The following is a 27,001-nucleotide window of genomic DNA, read 5'->3' as shown; positions in this document are numbered from 1 at the left end:
ATCATTATATTTTGGAAGCACATAACATGTTGGATTCCAAAGGTTCACAACTGGAGTCTTACCTATGTCTTATTTGGACTTAGATTTTTGAGGTGATGACATGGGAGAAGAACATGAATTTTGGGGGGCCAGGGGTAGAATTGCTGTAGGTTGAATATTCCCTCCCCAAAATGTATATGTTAAAAACGAATGCCCAGTGTGATGGTATTAGGAGGTGGGGCCTTTAGGGAGTATTAGGTCGTGAGGGTGGAGCCCTGGTGGATACTGTAAGTACTATTATAAAAGGGGCCCTGCAGAGCTCTCTAGCCTCCTCTGCCATGTTGAGGACCAGAAGAAGGACCCATTTATGAACCAGGAAGCCCTTACTAAATACCAAATCTGTCAGTGCTACCATCCTGGACTTCTCACTCTCCCCAACCGTGAGAAGGACGTGTTTGCTGTTTATAAGTCAATCATCTGTGGTGTTTTGTTATAGCAGCCCAATGCACTAAGACAGCCCTGTTGCAGACCCAGACCTCCATACTGGTGGTGTCTCTACAGCAGAAGGAACCGCTTCCTCTTCTGTGCTTCAGTTGCAAGACCTGGCTATTCTTTAATAATATTTCTTCTTCTGGTCCCTGCTTTCCGTTTTCACCATCACCATCCAAGTCCAGGCCCTATTACTTGTGTGAACCACTGCATCAGGCCAATCTGATCTGTTCAGCTCCACCTTCTCTCCAATCCAATCCAATCCAACTGGTCCACTGCAACTAGATTAAAAGTTGGAGCAAGTTCTCTTCCACATTTGACTCTATTGTCTGCTGAAGCCTGTCCTTAATTTGGAATTCACACAGAAATAGAGAGCAATAAAGGAATCAAAGTGTTTTCATCTAGTTGTGAGTTGAAGAAAACCAACTAGCTCACCTGCAGGGTTCTTGTTTTATCATTTTCATTATTAATTAAATTCTAAAACCTATCACTTAATATACACAACATATGCTGTGCAATAAATTAATTCGTGATTAAATCCTCAAATTTTACATTTATTGCCTTGTATATAAAATGACCTTTGAAGCATTAATGTAGCACTAATTATATTTTTCATTTGATGTAAAGTGCTTATAAACTACCTAACATAACTACAAATTAAACTACATAGTAATACGTTGTATGGTGTATTCTTCTTTCCAAAAGCTCAGGGACCTTTACAGAAATCATTTTATTAATCTTCACACATCTCTGAGAGAAGATGGTTGGTTTTAATTATCCTTCCTCCTGCATTTGGAAAAGCTGAATGGATGCCATTTATCACTGAAGTATACAGGCACTGTTCCAAGTGTGCTATGTTAATACAGAGTTGCATAAAGGCCGAAAACCCATCTCTTTCATCAAATATACATTATTGTTGAAATTTTCAAAAGCTCCATGCCGGTAGGAGATGAGCTGCCTTCTGTTCTGTTCAGGAATACCAAACGCCTTACCTTTTTTTCCTGTTCAATATTATGATACAGTGATCAGATCTCCAGTGACGTAAGTCAGAGAATTTGGTATAGGGCTTGAAAAAAAATCACCCCTCTGTATCTCTGCTCCTGAGTCCTTAGGTCTGTCGTATTTTTACTCATGTTCAAATTCATATCACAACCATCTCTCTGCCACAAATGTACATTTAGGGCAAAAGTGCTACCAACACAAACTCCATTAATATTTTCTCCATTTCTTTTTCCGTGAGCCTTGGCAGAGGTGTGGGAAGGAACAGAAATGCATTTAAAACTTGATCAAAAAGAAATGCATTTAAAACTTGATCAAAAACTAGTGATGTACTATATGTTGGCTAATTGAACATAATAATAAAAAATAAAAAAAAAAAACTTGATTAGCTGAATTAGTAAAGGGATCTATCCACGGAGCTGACATTAAAGAGGTATTTGTATATTTTTTTTCCCCAGGGAATATACTAAAGAAGCACAGATTTCGATCATACTTGCACTCCTTCTGTTGTTTTACAATGGCTAATATCAAAATGAAGATGTGTGTACTCACAGGTACAAAATAAGGATGCTGATTGAGGACAGGTTGAACAGAGGCAGAAACTCCAGGAAATTTTAAATTCTTCATACAGTCCTCTAAAGCTACACAGGTAATTGAGAATTCATGGCATTTCCAAAGACACAAGGCATAAATGTGTGTAAAATAAAGACTAATCTACGGGTTGACTTAGCAGCTGAGGAACAGAGACAAAAGCATGTACTGGACTAAATTGGCTCTAAGTATTATTAGTAATGTCCACATAAAGGCATGCAGCAGTTACACCTTATTGCATGGATATGCTTAATGCAGACAAAGAAAAGTCAAATACATTGAAATATAATTTACAGAAATGAAGATGCTTAGCTAAATACATTGTTAAACAATGTTGTTGCCAAACATCGTGAAAAAGAAAATATACCAAAGATACTCATCCATTCTATGTATAACTTCCCTAAAAATAATAGTATTCACTGAATGATTCAGCAATTCACTTTTAAGAACATTCTTTGATATTTGAATAGGAGGGTTTAGTTAAGTCTTCACTTTTTTTTTTTCTTCTCAGTTTTCTCTTTTTCACTTTTTATAATTTGGAACAGAGAGCTCTAAGATAGTGACAAACAAATATGAATGCTGAATTCATCTGAAACTTGAAGTTCTCACCAAGCTCACTATGGGGGTGCGTCTTCCCCAAAGGTTTGCTGCTTCCACAGAGTCAGTGACCGCACTTCTCTCTGTGACTCCAGGGTGAAGAGAGCAGACTATGGGATGGAGGAAGGGCCTTGTCCGAAGAGCTGAAAGCAAGAGGCAACTAAGCTCCCAGCAAAGATCAGTCAAAACCATCGGAAGTCATCAGTATGCTGAGGAATGGTATGAGACCTTAACCTGGCACTTGAATAAACAACCCGAAAACTTAGCATTTGGGAACAACACACATTTATTATTTCCTAGTGGGTCAGGAATCCAGGAATGGATTAGCTGTGTTGCTTTCTAGGTGGTAATCAAAATTGTTGGCTAGGGGTACACTGGTCTCAAGGCTCCAGTGGTGGAGGCTTTCCAAGCTCACTCACACAGCTTCTGGAGGGCCCTGACTCACTCATGGGGATGTTCCCATAACGCTACTTCACACAACAGCTGTGTTCCCCCAGAGTGAGTGACCCAAGAGAGCATCCAAGATAGAAGTCATTGTGTTTTTATAGCCACATCTTAAAAGTGATGTCTCGGGGCATAAAAGCATCTCATCCTGGGCGCCTGGGTGGCTCAGTTGGTTAAGCGACTGCCTTCGGCTCAGGTCATGATCCTGGAGTCCCGGGATCGAGTCCCACATCGGGCTCCCTGCTCAGCAGGGGGTCTGCTTCCCCCTCTGCCCTCTTCCCTCTCGTGCTCTCTGTCTCTCATTCTCTCTCTCTCAAATAAATAAATAAAATCTTAAAAAAAAAATTGATGTCTCATGTCTCCTGCCATATTCTGATTATTAGACTTGATTTCATATATTTAGCCCCACACTCCAGGGGAGGGGATTACATGAGAACATGAGTACTGGGAATGCAGATCATCAGGGCCTTCTTAGATGCTGACTACTGGAAACCTACTGTTTTCACTTCTGATTATTTTGCTTCTGGTAGCTCAAAATTGTCAAAGACCTCAAAGCACATTTTTTTCATTTGAACTTTATAGCAATGCTTTGAGGGCATCAGGGTGATTCTTGGAACTCAATCATTTTATATCCAAGCAAATGGGATGTGAGATTAAGTAGCCTATTTAATGATAACCAGTAAGAAAGAAAACTGGATTCAGGTCTTCTAATTCCTAGTCTTTACATAGTTTGAAACAAAAGTTGATGCCCCACCCCCCCCGCCAAATCAAGATTTCCAGTCTAATGGAAACAGAATATGAAAATAAAGCATCCAAATGGATGGTGTCTCGGGACTGGGGGAGGGGAAGATGGACAAAAGGATCTGAGAGATGAAAGTGGAGATTGGTTATTTGTTTAGTTTGAGTAAATTGTCAGAGAAAAATAATGTTAAATCTATTCTTAGAAATTTCACATAACAAGATGAAAATGTCAGGATAAAAATCTTTAATAGAATTAGATATTTGGGGGATTATAATGAAGAACTACTTACACAAAGTAGTTAATCAGATGTGCGGCCTGGTGGATGATGGTTTTAGTATTTTTTTGCAATGATGCTTGAATGACATTGTATTGATGTTATGGATTTGGAGTTGAACAATGGAGATCAAATGGCAGTTGGAGACTCACAAGTATCTTCGTCATTCAGTTTTCTAACTGTCTTTCTAAATATTAGCATCCCGTGGTGTTTTTGTGTAACACCAAATAATAGTGGCTGTTTGGGGGAGAAGCTGCCCTGGTGCTTTGGGATATGAGGCTAGGCCAGGGTTTCTCAATCTTGGCACTGTTGACATTTTGGGCTTGGTAATTCTTCATTTCGAGGGACTGTTCTGTGCACTGTAGGATGTTTAGCAGCATCTCTTGCTTTTACTCACTAGATATCAGTAACACGCCCTTACCCCACATAAACATAGCAAAGTAAATACCTTTAGACATTGCCAAATGTCACTGGGGGGAGGGGAAGGCAAAAATCATTTCCAGTTGAGAACCACTGGGTTAGTTAAACATAAGGCCAGATAAAAACTGTATATGATGCCCCATACATTTAAAACAATCAGATAAAATGATGCTGCCATGTTAAGAGTATATTTCTGAATAGTGGAATTTATGAAAGATTTTAATTTTTTCTCTCATGCTAAATTTCTTGTAAGTATGTACTTGTTTTATAATGAGAAAAATTTTAAAAATTGTCAAATTATTTTTATTATAATGAAATAAAGTTTTATGAATTTGAGGAATTAATTCTCAAGTATTTAGAATACTACTCATAATAACATATTCTTTCATCTTTATTAGCTCAGCAGATCTTTACAATAGGCTAGCTGTTTTCCCCATTTGAATATTAATTGAATGTCTTAAAGAGGGGAGTAGCTTCTATAAAATCCCTCAGGTGAAAAAAATGAGCCAGGATCTGAACTCTGGCTTTCTGCTGTTCGGTTTTCTATTGACTTTGTTAAAAAGGAGACTGACAACAGGCCCCAAATGGAGTGACTTATGCTAAACCTCACGTCAGTAAACCAAGACTTAATACCTCAACCAACTACAGTTTCAATCCCCACCGCATCCCCAGAAATGTAAACTTTAACCAGTCAACATGGAATTACCTAGTCAGCACTTGTGAGGTAACCCACCTGATAGACCCCTTTGGTTCCCCTTGTGAAGGCCATCTTTCCTGAAACAGTGAATTCCTTGCCAATAATTTTCTTTCTCTGGCCCCTTTCCACCTTTAAAATCCTTTCTTTTTCTACAGCTTGGCAGAGTTCCTTTTTACTTGCTAGATGGGATGCTGCCTGATTCATGAATTGTTCAATAAAGCCAATTAGATCTTTGAATTTACTCAGCTGAATTTATTTTTTTAACAGCTTCCAGAAATATTTAGCCATCTGGATCAGCTCATCCATTGACAGTCCCAGGTAACTCAAGTGTTAATGTACATTATCATCATTGTTTCATCATTGTGAATTTGTCAAATGTTTTCTATGCTGAGAACACTGTGCTTTTTACTTACCTTACCTTCATTCAATACTCTAGCAATAAATGGAGAGATACAGGTTAGATGTTGGGAAGTATTATAAAAGCTGGGACCATTTATAACTCCCAAGTGACTACAGATAAGTGCTTTGTGTTCAGACCTGGGCTGTGCTGGTTGGCTGGGCAATAAGGAATGGAGAAGAGGAAGGCGCCAGCAGGTCACTAATTATATGTGCATGTTTTGGATCTGGGCAGCATATTATGAAGGAGAGGACTCTCATGGAGTCTATAATCAGATTCCCTTTCTTGTCATAAAGCTGATTCTGGAGAACATGGCTTGGGTGTACAGCAAAGCGGGTTTCCCACTACAAAACTCCAGCAATCACACACCCCTCTGCCGGGAGGTCTCCTCCTGTAAAACAAATGACAGGGGAGAACCAAGGAGAATGATTGCTTCCTGTGGGGGCTTGGCTCCAGAAAGGGAGAGGGCCAGCCACACCCAATGGCACATCTCCAGTCTTGAGTCAGGTAACTCACTCCATCTCCAGGAAGAGGGGCCGTGGGTGGGGCAAAGGCCAGGAGTTTTTAGGGGATACATCCCTGGTGGAAGTTAGAGGGATGGGGAAGAAGCATTTTCTTTCTTGTATATTTCATTCTCACTCTCTTTCACGGAGATGTAGCCAATCAACATAATTCCTAAAGTAAATTATGTTTTCTTTCTTTCTTTCTTTCTTTCTTTCTTTCTTTCTTTCTTTCTTTCTTTCTTTCTTTTCTTTCTTTCTTTCTTCCTAAGAAGTCCTAGAGTTGATCTCATGGGATTCTTTTAAATAGTACCAGGGCAGCAGTAATCTGGGATAGTGATTCTGTGAGATAAATCAGGTCCCGAAGTCCTTTGGTGAGAAATAAAGTAAATTGATAATTAAACATGCCTTTAACCTAAATAGGATTAATAGCCCAGTTCAATTGGATTTTAGATGATTTTCAGTGAAATACACATTTTTAAAGAAATGCTCCTGAGGACATCAGACCAAATCATGGTAAAACATTGGGAAAATATAATTTTTAAGATAAAATGATTTACCTCCACTTTCCCGAAAAAGAAGTGCTGAGGAGGTCCTTATAAATAAAAATATGACATCTCCTTTGTGGAGCTGGAAGGACACAGTTAAAGGAAGAACCTGTGATTTGGGTCACAGAAAATCCCTTTGAACAAAAGAGAACCTTCCCAAACACACATGCCCCAAACTCAGAACGAACTGAATTATTAAAGTCATGGACAGATGTAGACCAGATAAAGCACACCAGATTCCACATCGAAGCAACGTGAACCCTGCACTATAGCAGGTGATACATCACATTCAGATCCACTTTTTGAACCTATTACATCTCAAATGTTTAAAAAGAGGATGATTAAAAATTACATTGGCACTTGAACATATATGGTCTTCATTAATCTTGGTCAATTTGGGGAAGTAAATCTTTTTCCAAATCCAGTGAGTTGGAATCCAGGTAGCGAAACTTCCTCTTTTTTTTTCTTCACAATTTCCTCCTTCCACCCCACCCCCGCCCCACCTAAAATTTTATATGAGGTTAGTGAAATGACAGAATATGCATAAACCAAGTAGAAATGAACATTCTGTAGGAAATGAAATTTCCTGAAGATGATTAAATTGCACAATGTCTTAAAATGTAATAATGAGCGTCCAACAGTCTCTTGAAGTGGATCAGAGCATGCAACATCACTGCCATTGTATGCTGCTGCTTTTATGGTGGACTATAGGAAGTATATAGAGAAATTGCAATGTCCACTAAATATTTTGAAAAACTGAAAGAAAATACCTAAAGGGTGAGAGGAGGAACAGTAAGTACAAGACCAGCAACAGCATAAAGAATTGAAAAGGGCTGGAATTCTAAGGTAGATCCAAGGCACTTCTATTACAAACTAAATAAAATACAGTAGTAATCAAGAAGATGAGAGGGATATAGGACTGTGGCAAGACGGTTGGAAACTCACCGTGCTGGATTCTACCAATTCTTTGATCGATCCAAAATTCTGTCTACATAATGGGGAACCAGAGAGTAAAGGATGGAGAGACAAGGATGGGACTTCTCTGCTAACTTGGAGTCTTGGAGATGGAAGAATTTATAGAATAACTCCATTTTTTAGCTTAAAGATGGTAAGTTGTTATATTCACCCTGTCCATAGCAGAATACTATGGAAAAATAAATAAATCTCTTTGCTTTCTATAGCGTGTGACTCACGGTTTGGTAGAATATCAAATGTGCTCTCTGGCAAATGGAAGTGGGCAGTTGTTTTGAAATAAGGTGAAGACTCAGACCTTTGGGCTGTGACAGGCCTCCTTGCCTTCTCGACTGAGTTATTCACAGGAAGTGGAACTGGATTCTTTGATTCCTTCTCTCAACTTCTTTCTTCCTTGGGAAGTTGGCTCAACTCTTACGTGTGTCAGAGATTGTTAGGCTTCCCTTAATGATATGCACCACCGGGCTAGGGTGCTCCTTGGACATTATCTCATGAAGTCTTCACAACAATATCATGAAGTATGTGTTTTATCCCTAGTTTACAGAGGAAGGAATTGACGATCGGAGAGATAAGGGGACTTGGCTGACCATATACAGTTGTGTCCAAGCCAGGCCTCTCTGGCCACAAAACTTGGGCCTTTTGTCATTCCACATGGAGGCTACCTTGAGAAAGCATTTCCTCCCACTCCTGGTTTTGGGGACATTAGCAAGTTATAATTCACCCACAGGGATCAGAGCACAACATTTCAGTCTGTACCAGTGTGTGAGTACGTGAGTGCGCGTGTCTGTATACACATATGTATGTGCCTCTGTGCGTGGATATGATAGATTCTGTTCAAATAGCCTCTTACTGTGGAGAGATTCACAGCATCATTTTTGCTCTATGGAACTTCTCTTTACGTGTTTAAAACACTCATGTTGGAATTAGCACTCGAAAATAGTTTGTGTGCCAGAGATGTACATTTTTGTAACCGGATCCACCAAATTCTGTTCCCAAATTCATTTCCTATGAGCAAGCTTTTAGAAGGCATGGAGACATGAGACAAAGAGTGAGCTGTGTTGATTCCTGGACCTTTGTGGACACCAGGAATTTAGACCAGCTTACTTATCAGCCAATTTGTTATTCTAGCATTGCTATGGAACATTTCTTATTCACCAAACTAATATGAATTTTTCCCCTTGTTGCTATGTACAATCCAGCCACAAATAACTAGATGGCAATACCACCCGAATTAACTTATAGGCAGAGTGATTCCTGCCAAAGAAGAATGTATTGCAAAAATTTCTGGTTTTGCTCCAAAATCTACCCTAATGATTTACAGATGAGATCTAATTTTAGGGCAGCTAAAGTTGTTAGCAACCTGAGTTTGTTAAAGATTGAATCAATGTTACTTGAAAAAAAATAAAAATAGGGTTTTTATTCCCATACTTCTGACTTTTGTTAATGCCAACATGAATTACTGAGGGTCTATAGTAAACAGGCAACATCTGGATTAATGTGAGGTACTATGTGCAGATCAAAACACTGAAGTTTAATGACAGGTGTATATACCTTAGTATGTGTTCTCTTTGTGTGAGGCTCATTTGACTTAATACTTGAGTGCAGGACTTAAAAAATGTAGAAGAGGATAGAGAGCGCTCTAGAAACCTTTCTCAACATAGATTGAAATCCAGCTTGACTTGGGCTGAGACTCATCTGACTTGGATTTTTTAAGAACGGAAACAGAAGAGATGAGTGCCCCCACGTTTTACTACTTTGGCCATGGATGATGGAGATGAGGAGGAGGATGACCAGAGTGACAGGGATGATGACAACCTGTGACCGCAGTCATCACGCTGCATTATCTGTTAATTCATGGCTTGTCATTTGCATTATGATTAATTGCCTAGCATGGATTAGCAGCAGGCTGTCTTAAAATGACTCCTTGTGAATTTCAGGATCTTTTCTTACGGACAGGTATAAAATACCTATAGCTAAATTTCCTTCTTTCTCCTTCAGAAAAAAATGCATGAAATCATACACTGCAGCTTACCCACACACAATAAAACTGGGGACAGAATTTGCTAATCAAAATCACACTGGCAGCCTGGGCTGTATTACTTCAGAAAGCCCATGACCCCATTACTTGCTTTCTCACTTGGAAAGAATTCCTGTGAAAGACGATCATGAGGTATTTGCACACATGCTGCATTTGACACAAAGATGGGATGATCTCCATTTAGCAGTAGGAAAGGGACTACGGAAAAGTGGGAATTCATACTTAGAATTTTTATCCTGGGCCAACAACCAAAGCAGTACCTATTAGTTTGTGTGTTGCATTTCTAAAGCACATTGTTGGATTTTCACCATCGTGGGCAAGTCTGATCACCTGTTAAGTTTAGAAATTGCTTTACTTTAAAAAAAAAAAAAAAAAGGATTTTATTTTATTTTACTTACTTTATTTTTAAAAGAATTTATTTATTTATTTGAAAGAGAGAGCACAAGAGAGCACTAGCGGCGGGGCGGAGAGAGGCAGAGAGAGAGGGTCAAGGTCAAGCAGACTCCCCTTTGAGCAGGGAGCGCCATGCGGGGCTGTATCCCAGGACCCTGGGATCATGACCTGAGCTGAAGGCAGACGCTTAACTGACTGAGCCTCCCAGGTGCCCCAAGATTTTATTTTCAAGTAATCTCTATATCCAATGTGGGGCTCAAACTTACAACCCCAAGATCAAGAGTCGCATGCTCTATAGACTGAGTCGGCCAGGGATCCCCAAATTGCTTTTTTTTTAAAGCTCTTTGCATACACTTCCTTGTTTATTTAACAAATCACAACCCTGTGAGATTTGTTTTCATGTTATTTCCATTTTGGAGGTGAGGACAGTGGCTCAGAGTTGGAAGGGCTTGTCCAGGGCATAGCTGGTAAAGGTGTTTTCAAGCTCAGAGGCAGATCTGATGCTGAGTGCTTTCTCTACCCACAACATCTCATGCCTTGCCTTTAGGTATCTCATTATTGCCTGGAATTGTGTCAATCCTTCCCTAGACATGGGGGAAATTTCTAGGACAAAACATAAAATTCAGAAACACAAGACTTATGTCTGAAATTCATGACTTAGATTGGCACTTTATTTTTTTATTTTTTTTTTAAAGATTTTTTATTTATTTATTTGAGAGAGAGAGAATGAGAGACAGAGAGCATGAGAGGGAGGAGGGTCAGAGGGAGAAGCAGACTCCCCGCTGAGCAGGGAGCCCGATGAGGGACTCGATCCCGGGACTCCAGGATCATGACCTGAGCCGAAGGCAGTCGCCCAACCAACTGAGCCACCCAGGCGCCCCATAGATTGGCACTTTAAATTTTGAACCATGCCACCACCCTTCTAGGCTTTATGTGTTAAAGGAGCTCTCAGGAAGCATGTATTTATGATTATTCAATTAATGTTGACCTCTCGACAAAAGTAAATAGTACCCACTGTGAGCTCACACTTACAGTGATTATATCGAGAAAATGTGTGAGGAAACATGGAGCTTGAATTTACTCTCAGCCTAAAATACATTGAATGTGTCAAGTCTGAATTTAAAGTTATGTAGGGTATAGCACAAAAAATAATGCAATCCATTGGACATGACCTCTAATGAACTTTGGAGATTTTGGAAGTATTCAGAGGAACATAAGGGCCACTGGGGTCCACTTTTATTAAAGCATTGCATAGTTTTGTATGTTTCCATTTCTTTATTTTGTTTTCTATATAATGCAGGGTGAGTTATTGCATTTCCCATGGGGAAACAGTCACCGTGTTAATCATTTTTTATAAAGCCCAAGAATAGTAATCAAAGAAATACTCAAGGAAAGGAAAAATTGGATGATTTTTGTCACACAGCCAATGAGAATTGACAAATAAGGTGATATTGGATGAAGACTTTCTTTGAAAAGAACTGTTAATTTTCATAGCTCCTCTAAGTTCTCTTAGCCTGGAGAATCTGGATTCAGGAAAAAAAAAAAGCCAGAATTTAATATAACCAAGTGCTTGATGTATAAAATCATTTCAAAAATGATACACATATTGAGTACTATTAAACCAATTAGTAGTTGCAGAATACACAGGGAAAATACGTGCGCGGGTTTAAAGAGACACCAGAAAGGGAAGCTTGTAAGATCAATAAATCTGATTGCTACGGAGCATTCTTAGAAGGCTTTTCCAATGTTTTAAAAGCCTTTGAGGTTAATACACTAAATGCTGGAGACTTAGGAGCCAGGTTGTGTGTCTGGCGGGTGCACTCGATCACCCCAGAGCACCAAAGTGGCATCAAGGTACCACCTCCTGAAGTAACTCAAGGAACTTCTGCACTTGCTGAATTACAGGCTACGGCAAGTGTGTGCCATTAGGGCAGGGATTCCTTATTATAATTTAAAGGTAAGAGCTTGGGTTCTGTGGTGCCCCAGGAGCTGAGAAATGCCTGGTGTCTCCTCAGGGCACACCCAGGGAGGTCATGCCAAGACTTCATTCTGGAACAGCAGTTCTGCTGGGAATTTCCCAACTCGCTCTCAGGTCAGAGAAGAAAACCTGAGGTATCTGGCTCTTTCTAGAGTAGGGGACATTAAGAGAAAAGTAGGGACAGGCACCTTCTTCATTTCTCTACCTTGGGAACACATAAGTTCATTCCTGTCACTTTGATGCCCTAGGCCAGAGGCTCTCGAAGTGCAGTCCCTGGCCCAGCAGCATTAGGATCACCTAAGAACTTGCTAGAAATGCAAATTCTTGAGCTCACTCTAGACCAATTGAGCAGGAAACTCTTACGCCAGCTGCTTCTGTGTTCTAATAAGCCTTCCAGGTGATTCTGATGCATGTCAAAGTCTGAGAACCTCCGACCAAGTAATACTGTCTTGTGGGTATTTCTGTCCGCTCTTCACCACCATGCTTTTCGGTGCCTCCATCAACTTGCTCAGAATACCCTTCCTGGATCACTCTCCTCCTATTCAACTAGATCTCTCTCATGCACCCATCAAAATCTCAGCTCATAAGCCATCCCTGTAAAACCAGGTAGGGCTGAAGGCCCTTCTCCGGGCTTTAGTATAACCCTGCCCTACTTGTCAGTCAATATCTAGAATCTGGGCATAGTCTGTCTTCCCACTGATGCAAACAATGGTGATCATGCTTCATTTAGACAGGCCTAGGTTCAATTCCCTGCATTGTTCAGTAGCGGGGGGATCCTAGGCCAGTTGTTTGCACTCTCCACACCATTTTCTCATCTTTTACCTCCCAGTCTGGCGCAGATGCCAGGATTTCTGATCCCAGCAGAGGTGTGTTCAACTGAACTCAAATGAAACAAACGAAACAGAAACACTTATTGACTCATGGACCTTAAATGCAAAACTAAAATGGAAGCCTGAGCTCTTAGGTAGCCATGCGACCATGGGGATGGGTAGAGTATGGAGAATGCACCAAATGTCCCCTATCAGTCCTGAAGCAGGGGAGGGGCAGCAGCACATTGTTAGGGAGAAGGAGCACTGAACAGTCTCGTGAGCCCAGGGCTCATGCTACCTCTGCAGCATTACCGCTGCGTTTTCACATCTGTAGAGGTGAAGATGGAGATTCCTGGTCTCAATGACCCTGCAGGTTTGAGATCTGAGCATAAAAGGGCCCTCGGAAAATGGAAACTGTAACAGTCGGAGGTCATCGAGTACTATGTGCATGCCAGACACTTCTCGCGCATGTCCTTTAATTCTCAGGACTCATGAGATTGGGGCTATTCCTTTCCCCCCACTAGAATGGAGACGATGGGAGTTTCCAGGTGTCCTTGAAGGTGTCACACCTGGTAAAGGGCAGCAGCAGGATTTGAACTCAGAGCTGTTCCCACCCAAGAGGAAGTTTTAACCGGCATGCTTTACTGCTCTCTTGCACTCAGGAGGTATGATGATATGGTTATCTGTGTGAGCCAACAGTGAAGGCAGGGCTGAGGCACAGAGTAAGTAAGTTGGCATCAGGCCCCTGGGCTCAGTTGATTGGTGATCTGGTGAGGGGCGCGTGGGCTAGTCCATGGAGGAGCTCACGTGCGCACGCTGCACATGGCATAGAGAACCAGATGTGTTCCAGCGTCAGGGGAGCCCCTTTCCAGCTAGGTGTGCATTGTGTCAGCCCAGCGGGAGAAACGAGGGCTCCTAATACCGCCGTCAGGCAGGTCAATCACAGCGTGCCAGGAGAGCAGCCCGCCGCATTGCAATGATGAGATCAAGCGGTGGAAAGGGAAGAAAAATTAAGATGGAGTTTCTGTTTTGAAATTGCATCTCAGACCAAGAATCACAGTACTCTTGTAGCTGAGGCACCTACAGGTTAAATGATTTGCCCAAGGTCATATAGAAAGTCAGTGGCAAGAATAGGTTCAACTCAGAACCCTGAAAGTCCTACTTCTTTAAACGCAGCCCACAGTGGCTCAATTTCCAGAACAATTCCTGCATGTGAATTCAGCTGCTCGCGCTCCTGGGAAGGCCAGTCCTCGTGGCCTGTAAGCCCATGAACTCAGCATCTGGGAGGCTGCCTATTAGGCGGAGGGTATTTTTGAATTCCACACCCCTCCCAAATTTTCTCCAAACTCCATATTGATAAGATGATCAGATCTCTGAAATAGGCTGTTTTCTCATCTCTGAGGATTTGCTCTTACTTGGGCCATATGTTAAGGAAGCAACAGTTTAAAAAGAGAACCCCCTTCCCCCACTTCCCCATCGCTACACAGCCAGGAGAGCATGGTGGGGTCCCTTACGGCCTCTTCAGGCTAGAAGAGAGTCCCTTGTGCAAGCCCCACGAGCTGAGCTGATTAGGAAAAGTTAAAGCGTGTCTTCAGGAATTGTGTCACTGCCTTCCAGAAACTGGAAGGAACAGTGAGTGAGCCCTGCTGAGAGGCAGCGGTGTTGAGCCGCTATGTCCAGCAGACAGGTCCCCCTGGGGACGGCAGGCTTTGGATAAAATGATTAAACTGTCCTGATTTCTTGGGTCCAAAAGTCTATGTCACTGTAAAGTGTCCTGGATGGATTTCAAAAGGAAAGTGACACTTTATTCAGGATGGCTCTTTCAGCGTTGGTGTCTTGCTACTTCCGTCGGTAGCTGCCCTTCCATAAATTATTATTACAGTGACATTCTGACTGACCCAAACCCCTTGGTCTTGGCTCTGTGCATATGTATAAATCTAAAAAATGTCTGTACAGCTTTCATCGTCCTTTCTTATTACTTACAGAGGATAGTGTTTCTAAGTGGCTTTATTTTACATTATGCTTAATCTTTTTTTGTGTGTGAGAAAAGTAAGGGAGTCAAACAGTCTGTGGGAATCGGGGACCTAGGAGCTCTCCGTGGACCAGCTTCTGTTTCTGAATCGACAGGGTCATTATCATGAGGTGGACTTAATTTTGACTATACTTGTGTGTGTGTGTTTGTATCTGTAATAAGTATATAATCGTAGAAAGTGTATTACTCAGGCAATTACTTAAATAGATTTACATGAGAACACGTTTCTGCCATTTCTAGCCTGCTTAGCATTCAGAGTGATCCTGACTATAAAATTATTTAAATCTCATGATTAGTTGTTGCAAAAAAGTCAATGTTATTGGGCCGATAATGTCTCCTGAAACAAATAACAGTACCAGACAGAGCATATCTGTTTCCCTTCCCTCCCCTCGTTGTTTAAGGTTAAGTTTTGTTTTAGGCTGGTGAAGATTTTCTTAAATAGATTTCAAATTCTGTTGCTTCTTTCCCACCACCGACACGAATTACAAATCTGTCATCCTTTGCATGGTTATCAACAGTGGCCACATTTATTAATCGACTGTTGTCAGTTCTCTAAACCTTCCTTTTAAGAACCTGCCTTGGAAATCTTCATCACCTAAAACATATACACGGATACAGTTAGGATGTATAGGCTAGCAGAAATTAGAGAAACACATTTCAAGTGAAATTAATATGGGAAGTTTGCTTTTTGAGTAAGAAAAGAGAGAAACCCTTTAAAGTGCATATGCAGGCCTGGAGATCCTCTCATTAAAAGAGTAAATGCTGTTCAGACTCTCCCACCACCATTTTTTTTTTTTTTTTCGTGTTTTTAAAATACAGGAGAAGCACATCGCCGCTTAATGATAGACGCGGAGTTCAACCTCAGAGGGAAGTCAGCCTCTTCTTGGCAGGGTTGAATTAGGCTCCTTCGCTCTCTCTTTTCGTTTGCATTATTCAGTGGAAAAATACAAAGTGGCATAATGATGGGAATAAGTTATCTTTTATCAAATCTGACTTTAAAATTCAGGTTATGTAAAACATAGAAACTCATAGGAAATTCAGTCAGAACCTCAAGTCACATTATGTACTCTCTGTTCTTGGGCAACTGAACACTCCGTTGAGCCCATTCCTGGGAGCAAGTCCCAGACTCTCCCTTCTTGGCTAGAACACCTTTTGCCGGCAACTTCCACCAGGGGAAGCTCTGAGCACGTCAGTGCTTTACAGGGAAACTGCGAGACTCAGGCAAGACAGGGCAAAGAAGCCGGCAGGGGAAGCTTAAAATGTTCTGCAATCGCTTTCCCAGAGATTAATGAGACTGGGTTTCTTTAGGGTCATTGCACCATCATGTAACTACTAGTAGAGAATGCGGAGCCTAGTAAATATGTAAACACCGTTTGGAAAGAACACCTTCCAGAACCTAACTTCTTTAGGGGAGAAAACCCACTTGCTGTTTGCAAACTCCAGTTCGTCAGTGAGCTGAAATCTCGGTTTTGCTTCTTCAATCCCTCATCTGTAAGTTACTGAAAACTACTCCCATTCATTTTCTAGTTCACCTTGGTTTTAAACACACACACACACACACACAATCCCATAAATGATAAATTCAATGTCTGTAGAAAGACAGTCACCTAATTGCACAGTGAAGCAGAAGAAAGCCTTGCAAATGGTATACAATTTTCAAAGTGTTCCAAGCCTTAGGCAAAAGCCTTTCAACTGTGTCTAAAACTGAATGATAAAATATGTTGTACAAATTATCTGTGAACAGGAAACATGTGGTAGTGGCAGGGGACTGAAATGTAACACTTGTAAAGAAATGGGAACTGCCAGTCATTTAGACCCCTGTCTTTTTCTTTCTTTCTTTCTTTTTTCTTTTTCTTTCTTTCTTTCTTTCTTTCTTTCTTTCTTTCTTTCTTTCTTTCTTTCTTTCTTTCTTTCTCCTTTCTTTCGTTTTTTAGTTGCAAGTTTCATGATCCTTTTTTTATCTCTCATCCGTTGATGTTCAAGTTTATAATAAGACACTTATCAGATCGCACCAGGCCAATTGCAGCTTTATTTAAAAAACAACAACAAAAAAGAAACAGATGAGGCTCAAGCTTTGGTTTTGCCCACCCCCCTCCCCCTTGGTAGGACTCCTTCAAATTTCTCTGCTCTGTTGTTTGGAGCCCTGGTGGCTTGCGTGTGGAATTTTGAAAAAAAAAACTGAAAAGCTTCTGAAATCGAAAACATGCAAAAGCTTAGGAAATCACAAGCGCAGTAAACGTGTCTCTAGCCTTCATGTTCACAAGGGAAAGGTACCACTCGATCACTGCTAAACATGAGGCAGAAAGGTTTCCACTGGGAAGTGATTTTTCTCTTTCCTCGCTCACTCTCCACATGGATCTTGGAAGGACCGGTTGGAAATTTTTCTCTTTCGAGAAGCATCCTTTCCTCTTCAAGGAAACCAATCACAATTGCCTGTGATCCTTACTGATGGGACTGTGATTAGCCCCTACTGTTTACCACCTAGTGTCTTCAATTCTTGATGAGCTCACAGCAACTATATACATATATATTTCAAGCCTTATGCAGCTATCTGAGGAATGCTGAAGTGTTAGTAAATTTCATATTTACAGAAAAAGGAAAAGAGAGGGAAGTCTGTTCTGCTACATTTGTTTTCTATCATGAAGTTACTCAGCTTCCATCTCATTGCTCAGTTACACTCTTATTTTAGCTCCTCTTTTGGCACGTAACTGTTTAATGACATTAAAAATAGCATACTTAATATTCTGCTTGGTGCGCAGACCTGCCTCCGTAGGGTTGGGGCTGCTCCTGAATGGAATGCCCTGGGATATTCATCAAAAATGAAAGAGGAACAAATTGTTTGATTTGCAACCCAAACTCAATCAGCAGCAAGAACAATGAGTTGAAAGTGTCTACTCCTAGTGAAAACTCACAGATATCATTAAGAGCGTGGGCTGTCCAGTCAGATACATACCCTCCATTCCTGGAGCGACATTAAATCCACCTGCTCTGACAGTGAAAGTTGTCTTTCTCCTTCCTTCCTTCCTTCCCTCTCTTCCTTTCTTCCTCCCCTCTTCCCTCCATTTCTTTTAATTCTACAATTTATTGAAGGCTTCCTTTGTGTCGGTCACAGTGAGGAGCTGTGGTTTTGAGGAAGAGTAAGGTATGGGCTGTTTCAGGAGTTTGTGATGTGGTGAGAAAACTGGAGGAAGTTCATAGACAGAATCACAGCACCAGACTTCTCTTTCCTAACATGCCAGAGTGTGTGTCTTGCACTCACCAAGACACAGTTATCACATTTTGGTGTTCTTGCAATATTGCTTTGGAATGCCAATCTTTCCATCCAATTTCCCTGAATTTCAGCATGTTGCTTAGAGGGCATATGGTTCTCCTTCTTTCCCTCTGCCTTATACAATCATTCCTATCTTTATGCCTTCTTGGTCTATTTTTTTTAAAAAAATCCTTTTCTGAAATGTCCCCTTTTCTCATTTTTATTTAGCTGAGCCCTTCCACTTCTTGTTAGTTCATATCACATAGCCGTTTTATATGAAACCTCTAACACTGATTATTTCTCATTCAGATTATTTACACATTTCAGGATATATTATACCTGTTCTGGTTCACTCATCTTGTATCATTCTCCTGCCACCCCGAACAAATTGAGAGCAAGAATTACGTCATATACTGCACTTTTTTTTTTTTTTTGAAGATTTTATTTATTTATTTGACAGAGATAGCGAGAGCTGGAACACAAGCAGGGGGAGTGGGAGAGGGAGAAACAGGCCTCCCGCCGAGCAGGGAGCCCGATGCGGGGCTCGATCCCAGGACCCTGGGATCATCACCTGAGCCGAAGGCAGACGCTTAACGACTGAGCCACCCAGGTGCCCCTATACTGCACTTTTTAAAAACTTGATAGCATTAGGGGATGCCTGGGTGGCTCAGTCGTTAAGCGTCTGCCTTCGGCTCAGGTCATGATCTTGGGGTCCTGGGATCCAGCCTATGTTGGGCTCCCTGCTTAGCGGGAAGTCTGCTTTTCCCTCTGCTGCCCTCCCCCCGCTCATGCTCTCTGTCTCTCTCTCTCTCAAATAAATAAGATCTTTAAAAAAATAAATAAAAATTAAAAAAAAACATGATAGCATTAGTAATAGCAAACATTGGCTGAGTATTCATTGTCTGCCAGGTGACATGCTAAGGTCTTTCCATGGTTCTTCTTATATTTACAACAATCTTATGATGTAGAGTATTACTGTTCTCTACATTTTTCTCACAGGAAAACTAAAGAAGGGATTTTTAAAGTTAACTTGTCAAACTGGCAAAGTCTAAATTTGAACTCACATATCTTGGCTCTAGAGCCCATGCTTTTTTATGCTGAGCACCTAGGAAGTTTTCAATAAACATCTGCTCAAGGGAATTGAATGGGAGACAATTTGCAAATCTGAGAGCCATAGAGAAGTCTGTTACAGGAATGCCTTGGGTGAGTGAAGAGGGCAGGTGGTGAATACTTTTTTTTTTTTTTTGCCATATGAATGGGTTTGGAGGTTTGGATGAATTTAACCTTTAACCTTCACACCTCACAGGCATCTTTTGTCATGTGGAGGAGTCTGGGAAAGGTGAGGTAGGCCAGGTAGGCAAATGGGGTTGGCTATGTGTCTGTGGCTCAAAAAAAGAGCAAAGAAATATAACGAATAGCCCGTTTTTGTGGCAGTGCATTTTCAAATTTATTTAATACAACTCAGGTGCTTCATAAATTCTGTTAACCTTGTTGCTTAGATGTTTCCCCCTGACATCCCTCCCTCCATCCTTCTTTCTCTTCCCCCGTGCTTCCTCATTGTGACCACAGGCCTAAAAGAAAATTGTGCCATCCTGGGGACTGGGCCAAAATCATTAACAGGACACAACCCAGTTGTTAAAATAATGTCACACAGAATCATCTGTTGGTGCAAACGCTAAGGCACTGCCATCGATTTCCCAGGCAGATACAGAGAATGCTGGTATCCATGAACATGGGACTTCAGGGGCTCAGTAATAGAGCAGGGCATTCTAGTCTCGCATATACTTTCCTGCAGCTGCAGGCTGGTCTTTATGGGGGAAAATAATAAGAAAATTGTGCCCTTTGTGAGCAGATACTCTCAGAGAAGAGATTGGCACTTGCCCAGTGGTCATTCTGTAGCTGGTCATGTGAACTTTCCACCCAGTCTACATTTTCAGCTCATGAAAAGCTGCTGGTATGCTGAACAGCAAGGCAGTGGATGGGGTGTGAGTCATCTCTGAATTATATAACATGATCACATTGCAAACGACGATCTTGAAAGGTCCAGGTCCTTGCACCACCCGATGACACATACAACTGCCTGGTGCACACACTGGGAAGGACCCCCTCTAGTGACAGGTGATAGTGACCCTGTCTCTTGCTAACTAGGGGCCATCCTCCTTTCCAATGCAGCTCTAGCCACTACGGTTTGTGCAATTGGTCTATCTTCTGGGCCACATTCAGTAGGGTTTGTTTCTGCTCTACTTAAGAATTCCTCACCTTAACCTTTTATTATCTGTAATTATTCCCCTGTCAAGCCTTTACCTTCTCCACCTGTGCCCCGTTTTTTCACAGGTACCTGGCTCCTAGGCTGTTTCCTTTTGACCCTAGTCCATCAGACTTCTCCTCTTCGCTTTTCTACTCCTCCATCCAGCCTGGTGCCCATGGTCGACTCCAGCTGCTTCCGTGGCCTTAATGTCCTTGCTCTTCTCCCTTTCCAACAGAATGCACCATCCCCATCCCCCAGACCAGATCGTTCCAGGGCTAATGAACAACTTTGGCCAAAACACACACCATTTGTTGCCCTATGTGTCCCTGATCAACTTTCTGTCCCATTGCAAGCCTCCATGTTTCCTCTTGAATGTCTTTCCCCCATCTCCTCTCTCATTCCCAGCAGATGCTGACTTTGGACTCGACTGCACAGAAAACACTTGGGCTTGGGTTTTTCCCCACCTCACATCCCCACACCTACTAACATGTTTACAGGCAAGGCCAGCCCTGACCCTTCTCTCCTTGACCTTTCCCTCCCTCCTCCTTCTCCCTCCCACTCCCCCTTTCTCTTTATACATCTTGTTTCTCCCAAAGAGACAGAGGGAAACTGCTGCCTATACTTCTACAGGTCTATCTCTGTCTCCTCTCAAGAGCCTACCTTTTCTTGTGTCCTTTCATACCTCTCTCCACCAGTTAGCTCCTCTTTTTTTAAAGACTTTTAACTTCCTCTTTTCTGCTTAATTTCCATCGGTATGCAAACATGCTCAGGCATCTCCCATCATTAAAAATATTATTCATCTTATATCTTTTGCAGCCATTAATTCCCCATCCCTCTCCTTCACTTCATAGCCAGACCTCCTAAGTGAGTACCCCACACTAGTGGTTGCTACCGTCACTTCTTTAATTCACTGAAATCTGCCTCTTGCCCTTGTGCTCCTATGGGACTGCCCTTTTTAATGTCAATAATAATTTCCAGATGCAGAATCCAGTGGACACTTTTAAGTCCTCATGCTTGCCTGATTGCTTAGCAACATTTGGCGTCGTTAGCTACTTTCTTCTTGAATTTCACTTCTCTTTTTGCTTTAAGACACTAAGGCTTTCCTCTTTCCTCACTGGTACTTCTCATTTCCTTTATTGGCTACAGTTCTGCCCACTGTCACTAAATAGAGAGCATCACAAATATTTCCCTTAAATTTCTTTTCATGCAGACTCTTGGTAGGCCATTTCACCTGCTGTCAGTCACTTAAACAACATTGACTTTCGTGTTTATAATTTCTAGGCTAGATTGCTCTACTAATATTAAGACAATGACTTTGACCGCTTACTCTGTATTTTCACCTAGGCAAACTAAGTTACCTCAACACAACACACACAAGCATAATTCAGTGTCTTCCCATACAAACATGGAATTCCTCTTCTATTCCTTCCTTTGCTAAGCGGTACTGCCATCTTCCCAGCTATCTGATGTAGAAATAAAGGAGATATCCTGGGTTCCAGCTTTTCCTCATACCCCAGAACCACCGCATTGCCAAGTTTTATGACCTCTAGTTCCTTAGTTTTCATGAACGCATCTTCTCTCCCACCTCTGCCATTGAGTTCCTTTGAGTGAGTTGCTCACCAAGTGGGAATGAGCAAATGCCTCTCCTCTGGGCACATTAATATCAACCATACCATGAGTTTCCCATGCCCTCTTTCCCCTTTGCCCCTCTTTCCTCTGCTGCAACCACCTTCCTCCTCTCTCCTCCAGATTGTATTCCTGCTCAGGCATTACCTTCTTTGTAATGCTTGTCCTGACTTACTCAGGTTGTCATTCCCTTCTCTGTGTTTCTGTGATATCCCCTCCAGTGGAGCCCTTTTATCATTTTGTATTATAAATACCTATTTACTCCCTTCAAAACTATATTGTGAGCTCCCCAAAAGCAAGATTTTTTTGTGCGTACTGTTAGGATTTATCCAGTATTCTTCGCACCTGGTACAGTGCTGGACACATGTTTATTGAACCAATATGAGGAAGAATGAATAGCTTAACATTTCCCAAGAGATTAAGCCCTTCCTCATAGCTATCTGCCACCCTTGTATTTCATTTATTTAGTTGGTAAACAGAGAGTTAGGGAGTCATTGCATAATTTAGTGGAAAGAGCACTGATTAACCTTGAGGAGAACTAGGCTAGTCCTGGTAATTAGGCATATGACCTCGGGCAAGGAGTCCTCTCTCTGGATTTCTGTTTTCTTATCTTTAACAGAGAATAGAATTAGCTGATTTAAAAAGATACTTCCAACCCTAAAATATTATAATCTAAAATGCTGTCTTCTAAAATTCTAAACAAGATGGTTCTTAGCCTTGGATCTTTGACTAGGATGCTTAAATTTCCATAAACCATGTGAAATTGCATTCAGGTTTCTGTTGTTGTTGTTACTTGCTATGGAAGGGATTACTCATTGATAACTAATATGTATTCTCTTCCATTAATACCATACACAAAGTTTCATTTGGTCACATGGCCACTCCAATTAGTATATTTCCTGGTCTCCCTCATGGCTGGATGTGACAAAGTCACTAGGTTCTGTGTGACAAAAGGAGCGTGAGCAAAAGTGATAGAGGCAACTTCTTGTCACCTGTGCCTGTCCTCCACTCTTCCCTCTCTTTTTCTCAGGATGGAATATAAATATGATGATGTTGAACCAGTTTTGGCCAAGAAGGGTAATATTCCTGGAGTTGACAGAACATTAAATCAGAAGGAAACTGGGGCCCTGAATGACCATATGTGGCTAACGATGTGCCCCTGTCATCCCAGATTTCTGTGTAAGAGAGATGTAAACCTTCTATTGTTTTTAAACCACTGTTATTTCTAGTGTTTAATAAAGCATTGAGCTAATATCCAGCCTGGTACATTTGTATGTGTTTATTTCTAGAAAAAGTCCTCGTAGATTTCAGTAAATTTGCAGAGGACTCATTGGCCCCATATGGTGGTGAATTAAAGATTGCCACAAATTCTTTGATACATCTCCCATTGAGAAGTGGGTTTATGTCTCTTTTCCTTGAATCTGTGACCACTTTGCCAACATGAATATAGTATACGTAAAGGTGTGCCAATTTCCAGTCTAGGGCCTTAAGAGAATGGCAGCTTCTTCTTCTTGTCTCTTGGAAGACTGGCTTTTGGAACCTCACTGCCATATTATCAGTAAGCCCAAACATCCCAGGGAGGAGTCTGTGTGGACAGGCTCCAAGGCCTCTTTATCTCCTTTAAGACTCACAACAACACTATGAAGAATACATTATGATCCTGTTATTACCAATGAGAACAACAAAGGACAAGGACTTTAAGTAACTTGCTTAAGGCTAAGATTAGGAAGTGATAGATTTCAACTTTGAACTCTGCCAGTCTAACGCTGAAGCCTGTATGCTTTATCACTGAACTTTGCTGCTCAATAGGACACTAATACATATTAGAAAAGTTATAAAAATTTAACTAGATTTGTTATTTAATGGCCTCTTTACTAATGGACCTTTTAAATATTACTATGGTAAGCTAGTCTTCATATAATTCATTTCTATTTTGTGGCTATCCATGGAGACCCACAATAAAATTTTAAAATACTTTATTGTGATCTAGCTAGCTATTCATCCTGCCTGGGAAAGCCCTGAGAGATGGAATTTTATAATCTTGCTAGCAATTACCAAGTCCCGGTCATTCCCCACTCTTCCTTTTCCTAAGTATATATACGTTGAAGTATCTTGGCATTTGAATTGCATTCTACAACACGCACCTCATGTTCTATATTTCTTAGAGGTGCATGCCCGACATTCACATCCCCAAGTTAGCACCACTTTTTCTGCACGAGAATCCAAGTGTTTAATCCCTGCTCATGAGCCTCCTTAAGATTCTGTTGGAACAAGCCCAATTAATGCCTGAACATGACCCCTTTGTGTGGATTCATGCACAGTTATATGCACAGCCAATCTGCCAGTCCGGGCCGACAGCCTCACACCAAAGCCTCCATTTCTCAGCAGGAACCCAGCAAACCAGATGTCAAGTGCATATTTCCTGAGTATTTTATGGGATCCACAGAGAGGCTCTCACAGTATGGTTCAGGCCTCAATTTAGTGCAAGTTGTCAAAATGAATTGTTTCATTTCTGTACCACAAATGCCAGGTTGAGGGAAAATTTTTTTTAAAAAGGAATTCTGCATAAGAGTTTAGGCTTTCATGTTCTTAATGAAAATCCCATGGACTTGTGGTTGGGATAAGGTCCTGGGGTTGGGGGTGGGGAGCATAAGAGTTTGCTTCTTAAACAAGGTAGAGAGCAGGACACTGTCCTCTATCTCAGCTTATTCAACTATAAGGGAGAGGAGATAAGACTCCCTCCATCAGTTCCCTCACACCCCCAAGGTGGCTGGGCAGACTTGTTGACATTAGGGCATGAGGCAGAGTTTTGAGGAGTTCTCCCTCCTTAACCCTGAGAAATGCAAATCATTAGCAACAGGTCAATAGACAAATTCTCATTTGCTCTCAGGTTTTCTAACCTGGTGTGCACCCTTGGATCACAGATGGTGGTTTGCTTATTTCGTAAACGCACAGTGGAACTCTTCTTCCCGAATCCCTTGGCATTTGTAAGTTACCTGTCATGAACAGGCTGCTTTGGTTGCACGATGGTTAAGAAGTTGAGGTCTGCATTCGACAGAGTGGGGTAAAAACACTGATTCTGCCATTCCTTAGTGAAGAATCTGGGCAAGTGTAAGAGTCGATTTGCACATGTGGAAGATGTGACTGGGTACGTACATTCGATGGTACTGCCGCTTAGCTGAGCTACGGCGTTTACTGTGCTGAGCTCAGTGCATGCAGAGTCAACACTCCATAAATATGATGATGCGTTGCAAATGCTCCTATTGATACTGATACTGCCATCATGATTATAATGATTGATTCTGATCCATTACAGCTCTTTCATCAGCTACCTTACAAGATAGAGATCTTCTGGTGACATAAAAATTGTAAATTCTCCTTCTAAGTTACTAGCGTCATATGCTAGCTCCCCGTCCCTCTCAGCTGAGTTACATGTAAATGCTCTATTTTCCACCATCACTGACTGACTTTGTCGAGCCTAATTTTCTCAGTTACCCAGCAGTCAGCCACAGCCTGCCTTTCTCACTATCCTGAGCTGTTGGTGCTGAGGGACACCCACCTGACCTGTATTTTGGAACCCAGCTTGGGCAAGCACACTATTTCGGAAGGTTCAGAGCTAGCAGCCGCTGGTAGCATATAGACCGAGCGTGGCTACTGTAGATTGGGCATCCGCACTTGGATTATTCTAAGTGTCCACAAGATCACTGTCTTCCCTTAACCGCAGCAGCCCATCACTTTTGCTTTTCTTGTTTAAGCCCCTGGGATTCTTGCCTTTACTGTAGGCTTGTCTCAAACTCCAGTTTGTGTATCTCTGCCACTTACTTATTCGATCCCCTCTATCCTGATTTGGACTTTGATGTAGTTCTTAGAAATCAGTCTTGGAAATCAGAACTATATAAAATTCTAAGAGTACACTTGACTTCAGGTAGCATTTATCCCCTTCTATACATATTCACTCCATTCTTCCTTTGAAGCTTTTTGGCAAATTCCGTATTAAGTGCAACCTATTTCTTCAGCCTTTCTGAACTACTGTAGTCATCATTGATCTTTTGCCTCTTAGTATTTCACTTAATTATGGAATATAGTTTCCTTCATGTGTGACTTGTCTCCTTTACAGGTACAGAGCATCTCTGAGCTTTCTCTGAATCTTCTGCTGGTGGGCCCATTGCATAATCTCTGTTAATGGATAGATTGATTAAATTGCAGAATAAAGAAAGGGCTTCTAGGTTCCCATAACTGAAAGTCTTGGATATTGTCAAAAAGTCAATATTTTAGAGAAAGAATATGTTTCAGCTGAAGGAATGCTAACATCAGCATACTAGGACTTTGGTTCAAGTCTTGGGTCTTCCATCTACTCATTTGTTACAGAAATTCAAACGTTCTGACTCTCCGTTTGCTCATATTTAAAATAAAGATAATGTATCTACCTATTTTTTTTTCTTGAGAATTAAATTCAATAACTTGTGTGAAAATGCTTTGGAAATCACAATGTTATTATTACTGAGAATCCTATATTTTACAAATAACAGTGTCAAGATAAATTTCTGGTATACCCTTTTTATGATTCTATTACCAACATCCTTATAACCAGGTCATGTTTAGATTTGAACTAATGGTTTGGCTTCCAACATTTGGGTACGTTTTTGGTCGTCATTTGCAGGTGTATTATTGGTTCAGTGCTGTTCACCATTGGTGGCCTGTCAATTGAGAAGGTGATCGAGGCTGTCTTACTCATATGGCTGGATTCAGATCCCGCAGAGGAAGAAAAGATAACTTCTAGAAATTTCTGACTTCAAACACTGGATGGGGAAAGGGAAAATTCTTAAAAAAAAAAGAAACTCGACCATTCTCTAACACCATACACCAAGATAAACTCAAAATGGATGAAAGACCTCAATCTGAGACAGGAATCCATCAAAATCCTAGAGGAGAACATAGGCAGTAACCTCTTTGACATCGGCCACAGCAACTTCTTTCA

The 27,001-nt window shown here is 41.3% G+C and overlaps 1 long non-coding RNA gene across 1 annotated transcript in view; it reads left to right on the top strand.

Annotated features, from left to right (window-relative positions):
- Positions 1-5,519: 5,519 nt before the first annotated feature.
- The window catches only part of LOC145723869 (uncharacterized), a 100,555-nt gene continuing 79,073 nt past the window's right edge, over positions 5,520-27,001 (top strand). Inside the window, exon 1 of the long non-coding RNA XR_014149217.1 lies at positions 5,520-5,550. This is a non-coding gene — a long non-coding RNA (uncharacterized LOC145723869). The remainder of the gene's footprint in view (positions 5,551-27,001) is intronic.

Source organism: Leptonychotes weddellii, chromosome 10, assembly GCF_054177405.1.
Source record: "Leptonychotes weddellii isolate Sample4059 chromosome 10, ASM5417740v2, whole genome shotgun sequence".
In the NCBI taxonomy this organism is placed as follows: Eukaryota; Metazoa; Chordata; class Mammalia; order Carnivora; family Phocidae; genus Leptonychotes; species Leptonychotes weddellii.
This window is presented reverse-complemented; position numbering and strand designations above follow the sequence as displayed.